Source organism: Pyrgilauda ruficollis, unplaced genomic scaffold (genome assembly GCF_017590135.1).
Source record: "Pyrgilauda ruficollis isolate IOZ18807 unplaced genomic scaffold, ASM1759013v1 scaffold20, whole genome shotgun sequence".
Classification (NCBI taxonomy): Eukaryota; Metazoa; Chordata; class Aves; order Passeriformes; family Passeridae; genus Pyrgilauda; species Pyrgilauda ruficollis.
The window spans coordinates 5,858,467-5,868,442 of record NW_024519207.1 but is presented as its reverse complement, the minus strand read 5'-3'; the positions used below and the strand labels follow the sequence as shown (position 1 = coordinate 5,868,442).

The 9,976-nt window shown below is 42.3% G+C and overlaps 1 protein-coding gene across 4 annotated transcripts in view; it reads left to right on the top strand.

Annotated features, from left to right (window-relative positions):
- The first annotated feature begins 8,625 nt into the window (after positions 1-8,625).
- Positions 8,626-9,976, top strand: part of AKAP11 (A-kinase anchoring protein 11) — a 44,450-nt gene continuing 43,099 nt past the window's right edge. For 3 of the 4 annotated variants that reach the window (XM_041466945.1, XM_041466944.1, XM_041466942.1), the window contains exon 1: positions 8,626-8,751. The gene's annotated coding sequence lies outside the window, so the exon portion shown is untranslated. The other variant, XM_041466943.1, reaches the window with a different exon arrangement.

Below are 9,976 nucleotides of genomic sequence, written 5' to 3'. Positions count from 1 at the left end.
GCTTCTTTCAAAACAAAAAAAAGCTGCAATCTTGCTCCTCTGTGCTTTGTCCTGTTGGCAGAACTTTACTTTTGACTTAGGATCATTTCACATTAGCTCTGTATCATCATGACAAGTCTGTTTCACCTGCAGTGTGCATCATTATCTTTTTTGAAAAGAAATGGAGAACACCCACACTAAAAAACCTCAGCAGAACACTTTATTTTAATGAATATAATGTATTTTCTCTAGCACCATGTGTATTTTTCACTCACATACATATATATAATACCCTCAAATACACCACATAGCTATGCTGTTGCAATTTGTTATTCCTATTAATTAAAAATATGAATTTCAAATTTCAAACTCATCACCTATAAAGCTGTAACTAAGTTTGCTTGGAAATCCAGCTTCATAATCAATCATCAATATCTATTCTGCAATCTCACCAAATGAATTTACATTAAAAAAAATTATCCTCCCCTGGCACACCTGAGACATAAGGAGACCAAAAAATCCAGCCTTGAATTAAAAACAAGCCAGAAGACAGGAAGCTATAATTTGTACTCTGGATCCTGGCACATTTCTCATTTCACATACCAGCTATCAGGAGTGGCCTTGTGTGTTCTAAAACTGTCCCTCATAAAAAACCCCAAACTTCTATTTTTGTGATAGGGAAAAATGAGCCCTAAAGCTGCAAAGCTGCAAAAGGCTCCTCCTCCTGGATAATGAAGGAGACAGGAGGAGAAAGGGTGCCTTCGAGCAAACCTGTCTTGCCAGAGCCTGAGGGAAGCAAGATGGGAAAACAAAACATTGGATTGCTTCCTAGAAGGAGCCACATGCAAAGTCCTTCGTGATTCTTCTGAAACCCTGGAGCTCTTCCCCACACAAATCATTCATATCCATCAGCTCCCAACCACAAAAAAATCCTTTTTTTTGGCCTAAAAAATGAACATATTTTGCCAATGAATAAGCAAATCAGATCAATGTAACTTCATTTTCTGGTATGAAAATAGTAAAGCTGGGCTTGTAGGGGAATGGAAATCCATTTCCATTTTTCTGCTTTGGTATAATGTGTTTTAAAGGGTATATTACTAAAGAATCCATCATCAATATGTTATTGCAACTTACCCTTCAGTGGCTTTATTATACTCATAAAGAATTAGGTGACACTTATGACTATCACAGAACTTTTAGCATAAAGTAAAGAGATATAAATATTATCAATGCTTCACCCACTAATTTCTTTCCTGTATCCCATCCTCATTTTCCTTAGGAAACCCAAAATCACAGTTGATCAATCCTTATATAACTTTTAGCGGCAGGAAAATTTTCAATAAACCTTTTGACTGCAATCTCTCAAGATAATCAACTTGTAGGGACAAGCCTCAACACTTCCATGTATTCAAAGCTGATGAAATTTAAAACTACTGGTAATTCTGGAAACTTTTTGGCAGACAAAGAAAAAAATAAATTAATACTTTTACAATCCAGCTTTCAGGATCAAATTCTGATTTATCTATAGCACATCTGTTTTATTATGTAATGTATGATCCAGGCAGTTTTCTGAAAGTGAATATTAATTCTTATTTTACATTAATTTATAGGCAGAACAATGTCTTATCAGCTGTAAATGATGACACATTGTTCAAGTTCAAACTATTTTATTTTAAAACACTTTTATTACGTTTTCAAATATTCCTAATGTAGTTTCTTGCAACTGAGCAAAGAGGCAATGGATTAATCCCTTTTTGACTGATGAAAGAGATTTTGACTTTATATAATAAAATATATATTTATATTATGTTTTTATATATACATCCACAGCTTTAAAGCATAAGTGACCACAAAGAAGATACTTTCCTTTCAAAAAAGGTAAAATTAAGTTCCTTAATTAGCAGAATAACTAATACTTCAATGATATATGGTCCAAAAGGTTGGACCATGGACTGTGGTTCAATGGTAGTAAGTCAAAAATACCCAGTAAAATACAATGTTACCAGGATGTATAATTTTAAGCTACACTGTGACCCTTGAAAACCTCAATTTACTGTCACAATCAAGTGAGTTTCAATTTAAAAGCAGTTTAAAAATTAAATTTATCTGGTTCTCAGTAGGCCGTGTAAATGTAACACTTCTGAGCTGAGAAATGTACCTAGAAAAATTTAATTGGGAAAATGAAATTGCCTTCAGTGAAGGTAGCTCAGAAACAGCTATTCAGAAATCTTACAGTGGTAGGGAAGCCCTCACAGCATTTCTTTCAGGTATTTCTGTTCTGTGTTTCATTTTGGCCAAGATTTTGTGTCTTCAAACAGTAATTTACAAAGAAGTCCTAGGAAAGGATTGTACAGTGACTTTTTCACAATGGCAACCCCCACATGACAAAAATTCCCTCTCTGACATGAGGTTTTCAGGATCCTTTGTATTACAGCAATATTTTATACAACCATGTGGATGGAAGAATGAGGCACTTCTAGTTTGTCTTAGGTGATGGTTTCCTTGTCACTCCTAGTTTTTCCTTTCTTTTTTTTTTTTTTTTGAGGAAGAGAGAACTGAAAACAAAGTTTGGGAGAAGCTATCAAGCTATCAATACTCCTATTTTGCTGAAAGGTCCATCCAAGACATGTAAGGACTTGGTAGTTTCCAGTCAATATTTTGATGGAAAAAGACAATAACTCTATAATTAAACTGTGCTCATGTTTAAAGACCATTTCTATTACAGATGGAATCAGAAGGGAAATTAAATAATCTTTGAGTATGTGGCAACACTGAGGAAACTGAGAATCAGAAGGACTTAAATGACACACAGCAGCAGTTATTAATGTGTGGAATATAAACAAGACAAGCCAAATGGTCATATTGAGACTGACTTAAACCTTAAACATATGCTCGAGTTGTTTCATCTGAGATGAAGAGCACATTTCAGGGTATGTTGTAGCAGCACACAGCAAACTGTGTAACAACTCCAGCAGAAATGAAGGAGAAAGCACATCATAAACATGACACTGAACTATTTTCATTGTGGGAAAATACTCACTATGAAAATGATTTCCAGCTCAAGAATAAACCCTGTAAAATCAGTAATAAACTGGGCCATGGTTAGAAAATATAAAGGTCACTGAAAACTGACACTGAATTAATTTGGAATCCAGATGCTGTAGAATCTCCACAGTAGTTGAATTCAAGAGAGAAAATAAGTCACATTTGTTTACATGTGAAAGGCACAAGATTTGAAATGTGTCTCAGCAAAGCATCTGGTTTTCCTCTAATTTCACAGCAGGAATATTAGAGACTACTTACATAGATGAAGTTGCAGAAAATTTAATTACCACTGAACATTTACAAGGAAATTCATTGTTCCCTGGAGTTACCATAGTTGTGGTAAGGATGGTATATGACATCTCTGGGCTTTAAAGAGGAAGTATAGGCAGCAACTGTAAACAAACAAGGGATGTGTATAGTGTGTACAATGTCTGCAGATCTATGGAATTATAACATCTATCCTATAATAGAAATTATCTAAACATTTGAAAAAATAATTTGAAAATACCTTTTATGATGATGCCATAACCGTGAACTACAGGAGGGCAAAGATGTAGCTTTTTTTTCTTTTTTTTTTACAAACTGATCAGATACCTTTCCAGAAATATACCAAAAGGGAAAAATAACTGGAGCATTACAAGAATCCTGCAATAATGTTTAGGTTTAGGGTTGCACTGAGCAAACAGCTAGCTCTGACAGAGAAGGTGCTCTCCATATCGGTGTTGACCTCCACATCACCAACTTCCCAATAAAGATCAGTATCACTTCCCTAGTTCAGAAGATGTTTTTGCCTTGTAATTGCATTTTAGCAAGTTTGTCTTAAAACTTTGCAAATATGGGCTGAAGAAAAGGAGACCGTGTGTTTTCTGATAGCAGACAAGTGTTTATTCCAATCTCACACTGTACTGCCTGCAGTAACTGTATAACTCATTAGCAGGGCATGCACAGGCAGATGTCGTGAGGTATTGCTGACACACAAGGTTATTTGAATGACAATCACAAAACCAGCAATGAGGGACACTTTGAAAACTTCCTCATGGGCTTGGGTATCATCATTAATCCTCAAGGAAAATTCTTGGATTTAATCTGCTCATACAAGTAACAGATATGTGCCTAAGTCACAAAGCAAAAGCTGAAGAAAGAAACACATAAGGAGCAGAAACTACAGTAGAGCTACATCCTCTCCTGAGAGGAGTCAATTATTGAGAGGCTGTTTGGCCATCTTCTAATTGAACAGATTGGCACTGGAAATTCTGGATTGCCCTGCTTCCATCAAAACTTTCTACAGAAGCTGTAGCCCTGATCTGGCTGTGGCTGCTGGCCAGGCTGGCTTCTTACCGTAGTTCAGCTGACTGGCTATACAGCTCCCTGGCATCAGGCCGACTGCTCAGTTGGTTTCTTGGCTTCCCAGGCTTGTCAGCTGGCAAAGAAATAGATTGTTCCATTTTTGCCAGAAAACTGCAGAGCCAACACGTTTTGTTCCAGCATTCAATGAAACAAAATATTGACAAGCTGGAATTTCCTGTAGAATAAAAATTTCACTTCCCAGCCAGCTCCAATTATTATTGTATGGTCTTGTGTAACACAGTGACGGTGTTTACCACATCCTCTAATAAACACAATGCACAGAAAGGATGTGAATTCAGGGAGCTTTCCAAGGCTTTGGATAATAATCTCATAGCATCTGCAACCATCTCTATGGAGTACAATGCATCTTTTGATAAGGTTAGCGTGTGATGCTTTCCATCCTGCATTAAAAGGCCTCCTAAGCTGGCTCTCAGAACTCGTCTGTCAGCAGGACATGACTGGCCAGTTCAGTACACAACTGTGGATGACATCCTTTATGCATATTGTTTTGGAAACTTACATACGTTACAGATCAAACTCCAGGGAAAGAGGAACCAGTAATAACTACAACATAGTTACATATATGAAGTTTATTGAGTTTTCACTGTTGAAAAAATAATGAGTTAAAATACCCACAAACATGCAAATAAAAATGACACCTCAAACATGTCACTGGAAACAATGGATTTGAGAAGGATTTGGTGAAGAGAAACCAAAAAATGCCGTTACATTATACCATAATGCCACAAACCCAACCCTTGCTGGAGAAAATACACCATGGTCCAGCCCAGGTTTATGACAAGATGACTCATAGAACTACCCACTGAGACACAGAGTTCCAGTTTTGGAGGTGTCAGGGGTGTCAGGAGTGTTTTCAAGGAGACACTGAACAGGCACTAAATGGTAAAGCAAGTCAATGCCTGGGTGTGCACTTGCAGCAGAACGAGACCATTTAAGCTGTGTCTGTTCTCAGCTGCATCTGTGCTGTCCTCGGTGCCACGCTGACACATTTATTATGCTGGTGAACTGGATCAGCAAAACGGAAGGAAAGCAGGTTGCTCTCTGGTCCTCTCAGTTCAATCTCATTTATCGCTTGATTTCACAAATGTTCACGCTGGCACAGGCCAGAAGCAGCGCAGACGCAGGAGCAGGAGCTGGGCTGCAGGGCTGAAGGGTATATTACAGACAGATAAGCCACTAGAAGTCATTCATGAAATTATTACCTTGTGAGCTATGAGCTTCAGATTTTTATTTTGAGGGAGTGGGGAGGGAAGAAGGAGGGTGGAATATTTTCAAGCACGGCAGATCCTTCCCAGCTTGCTGCAAGGGGATCAAAGGAAAAGGCTTATGCAGGTTTTAAGACTGGAAGAATATGCTCCTCTTGTTAAAGGCAGGAATAATACTATAAATTACTCATCTGCCCTTGTGAATGCAACCCTTATTATAATAAATGTAGCTTGTAGGATATAATTTCAGGTCTGCCCTGAACTTAATAAAGCTTTAGTTATAGAGGTACATTTTCCAGAGGTAGTATCATCAAATAACCCCAACAAAACAACACTGACACAATCATGCAACTGTGTAGTTTTCATGTACTGAGGGGGAAAATATAAGTAAGTGACTAGTGAAAAAATGGACAAAAGATAAGTCACATAAAGCCACAGACTATTTCTTCAACATCTTCCATAGAACTTCAACACATTTTATAGAACTGGCATTCATAACCTGAGAGACATGACATATAACTCACTCTGAGACAGCCTCTGAACAAGCTGTTCCAAGCCAGTGACCCTGAAATACCAAGCTTAATAGACAGGTGCAGCCAGTGAGTCAGGATAATACCAGGACATGACAGTAGTTTTAACAAAAATATTCTAAAGATGCCTATATCTCCTACCAAATGAGCAGGCAGAAATCATCAGAGATGCATGGTCAGCTCTGCCTGATGCTGATTCCCTTCATGGGGCCTGATCCTGACTCCCACACGTGGACTGGTGTCCCAGGCTGGACTAGACCCATCCCTGTCCCCACAGGTGTCTGATGCCCCAGGGCTGGGGCTGTCCCGAGCTTGCCCTCCTCCCAGGCCAGGCTCAGAGGGATGGGCTCTGACTGGTCAGACCCTTCCTTGAAAAATATAAAATTCACAGGACACAAAATACCAGAGCCCAGAAACCAACACTGTATTTCTTCATAATTAATATAAATTTTAAGAAGTGTTGGGTGACTAGACATGTTTCCTGTGCTTTACTATAGGCAGTATTTAAATCAATTGTAAAAAAAAAAATTAAAAAAAACCCATTATTGCAAAGCTATCCCCATTTTTATTATTGTATAAAAAAGGAACAATTTTTTTTTTTTGACCAACAATGGCATGCCATGGGTTATGGTTCACAGTTTCCTGATGAGGGTAAACTTTGATTTTTCTCAAGGTTTTGGCAGGAAGCCATAGGAACTCATTATTCTGAACAGTCTAAGGGGAATTCTAAAACAAAGGGAATAAAAGGCCTGAATTTATTTTTAAAGCATGCTTTTTCATGTTTACATTGCTTCCATAGCTATTTTGTTTTGGGATTTTTTACTTATTGTTGCTATATAAAAAACAAGGATATATTAAAAACAGCAAAATCCTCTTACAGAATTTTTATCTTTCATGAAAACTAAGAAGTGTATTTAATGATGGAATTAGTCAAAAGGATATTTGAACAAGATATTTTGTTGTTAAGCTGAAGATGAGCAGACTGTTAAAATGTCTTTATTCAAAAGACAGTGTATTTCCAAATTAGTAGGCTGATTTCAATGGGCACTGAAATAATGACTATCTTGAGTTAAATTTGAAGCTATTTTTCATTTACTTTTTCTCCATCCCATAGGGACACACAGTATGAGGGACATGAGGAACACTTTATTCGTCCCACTTGTGACACAGTGTGACACATTTTAGAACCAATCTCTTGTTTCTTATATATGTGTAGTTTGTTGCACAGTTAGCAGTTTTTAGGGTAAATGAAAATGTAGTCCACCTACCTGCTGGCAAAAATGAATAGGGACCCCCTGACTTTTGAAGTGTCTCAAGTGATTGTAGAACTCAAACAGCCCTTCATGAAAGACTAAATACAAATAAAAGCCACAGCTTAAGTAAAAACAGAAGGTAGGCAGGAGCAGGAATTATCTAGAAGAGTAAGGGAGAGCCAGTAGCAAAAAAATATCTCATATATTTTTAATAGGTCTTAGGTGGTATTCAGAAGAAAAGTGCAATTTTTGAGGGGGCTAGGTTAGTTTCTCTCTTTTTCTCTGTAAAATGGGGCAGGTGAGAGCTTGAAACCACCCAGCACCGAAATAGCTACAAGGGTAGCATTCTTTTAATGGCTTTTTTCTTCCCTAACCCCTTTCCTAGTATACGAAGTTTGGGATTTTTTTTTTTTTTTTTTAAATTTTTGTCTGAATGTAGCTTTGGGGTCTCTTTCTTGTCTGCGTTGCAGCAGCTGCTGCAGGCACAGGCTGCCTGCGAACTCCGGTTCTGTGGGTCCCCCCGAGCTTCCCCCTCACATGCCGGGTCTCAGGAAGGCCTGTCCCGACCCCGGAGTCTCTCCTTTGTGGGGGCACAGAGCTGTCAGCCCGCACTGCTCAGAGGAACCATTGTGCATCGTTCAACACACCTCCGGGCTGTGTCCCTGCTGCCAGGTTAGTGCCTGGACGAGCTGCTGCTGCACCTGGAACGGCGCCTTATGCTGGGAAGCTACACGAGATTACCGCTTCCATCCGAATGCAAAGAAATCCCAGGCGCCAAGAGCACCTGCACCTACACACACAGCAGAACATCTCATGAGGAGGTGAAAATCTATTGCCCATCTGCTGGCTAAATGCACACCTGATGCCCTGAGGAATCCGGCAGCGCGGAATTTAGGAAGGCAGCGTGAAAGGAAGGGGGGCACGGGATTTTCAGACAGGGTCTCAGAGTTTTTTCTTCGCCTCGTCCGACTAAAACCAGGCTGCAGCCTCCAACCCACGCCCCGTGCTGAGGCAGCCGGCCGGACATGAGAGGCGACCCCGAGCAAGCGGGCGGCAGCCCCCGACCCCGACGGAGCAGGCAGGGACAGGCCAGCGTCTGGCAGGCACACGGTTCCCGGGGGCTTAGCAAAGGCCGGGCCCGCGCCGGGCACTGCCCGCGGGGCGGGGCCGGGACGGGGCAGGAGCCGGGGCCGGGAGCGCAGGGCCGCGAGAGCGGGGGCGGGGCCGGAGCCGGAGGGGGCGGGGCCCGCGGCGGCGGCAGCTGGGGCGGAGGCGGCGGCTCCGCTCGAGCGCTCCGGGGCCGCTCCGCTGCGGGGCCATGGTCGCGGGCGACGGGCGCTGAGGAGGCGGCGGTCGCAGCCACAGCCACAGGTACGAAGCGCCCGCTCTTCTTCCCATCCCCTGCGGCCGCTCCCCCGCGGGCCGCCCTCCTGGGGAGCTCGGGCGCAGGGCGGGGCGCCGCCGCCGGCCTGTCACTTGGGGCTCGCTGCCACAGGTCGCCCGGGGGCTCCCGGGGAAGCGCATCCTCCGCCGCCCTTCCCAGGGAAGAATCCCCTGGGGCAGCGCAGCTCCTGCGGGCCCCAGCGGTCACCTGGAGCGGGCCAGGGGCGAGGCCAGGGCACCCGGACCGCAGCGCGGGGTGACACGAGGTGAGGAGCGGGGAACGCAAGCTTCGGCTCCAGGAGCGAGCGCGCGGGGTTCGCGATCGCGCGTCCCCCGGTGCCCCCGTGGGGCTGGTCTGTCCGTCCGCAGGCTCCGGTGGGGACTGACTGACTGGTGCTGGTGCAGTCGTAGTCGGTGCACGGAGGCTCCGTGAGTTTATGTTCCTCCTGCGTTGTTTGGGTTGTGGTCGGTGCGCACGGGTTAAGTAAGTTCGGCCTGTTCTCAGCATTTCGCTGTAGAAGTGTTCCCTCGCCCTCCCTCCCTCCCTCCCTCCCGCCGCATGTCCTCCTCCCAGTTCCTCTTCTCCCTCAAGGGAGGAGGAACAAGGAGCGTTCCTCCTTTGCTTTCTTGGCTCTTTTGAGGGGCTTTCTTTTGCTCTCTTATTACAACCGAATTACTTTTCTCTGGTTTCCGAAAGAAATCCAGTATGCAAAAGGGAAAAAAAAGGGTGAAATGTAGATCCGAACTGTATTTTAAGGTACAACCTTCTCTCTGATGTATTGCCGGATTGAGATAGGGAGGAAAAAATTCCCACTTACATTGTATCTGGAAAAGATCAGTGATACTGAAATAAATGGTAACAATGCTCAAAATTTATCCAGGTTACACTTGAGAAGAGTCTGACTTGGATTCATGTTTTGCAAGATTATTTCAGAATCGTACAGTTAGACTTTAGTGGTAGATATCACCTATATTTAATTAATCCTTGAGAACTAAACATGGTATTCTCTGGTGAAATTTTCTCTAGGTGGGAAGAAGTTTTCTTGAGAAAGTGCTGCAGCTTAGAAAATAATAGCCCCACCTTACTTGGTGTGGTTCTGTTATGTACAAAATACTCCACAGACTGACGTACAGAAACTTAAAGTTGATTGCATAAGCCACAAAATCCAAACCAGTGGATATCCCCAGTACATCAAGTAACATTTTTTTCCCA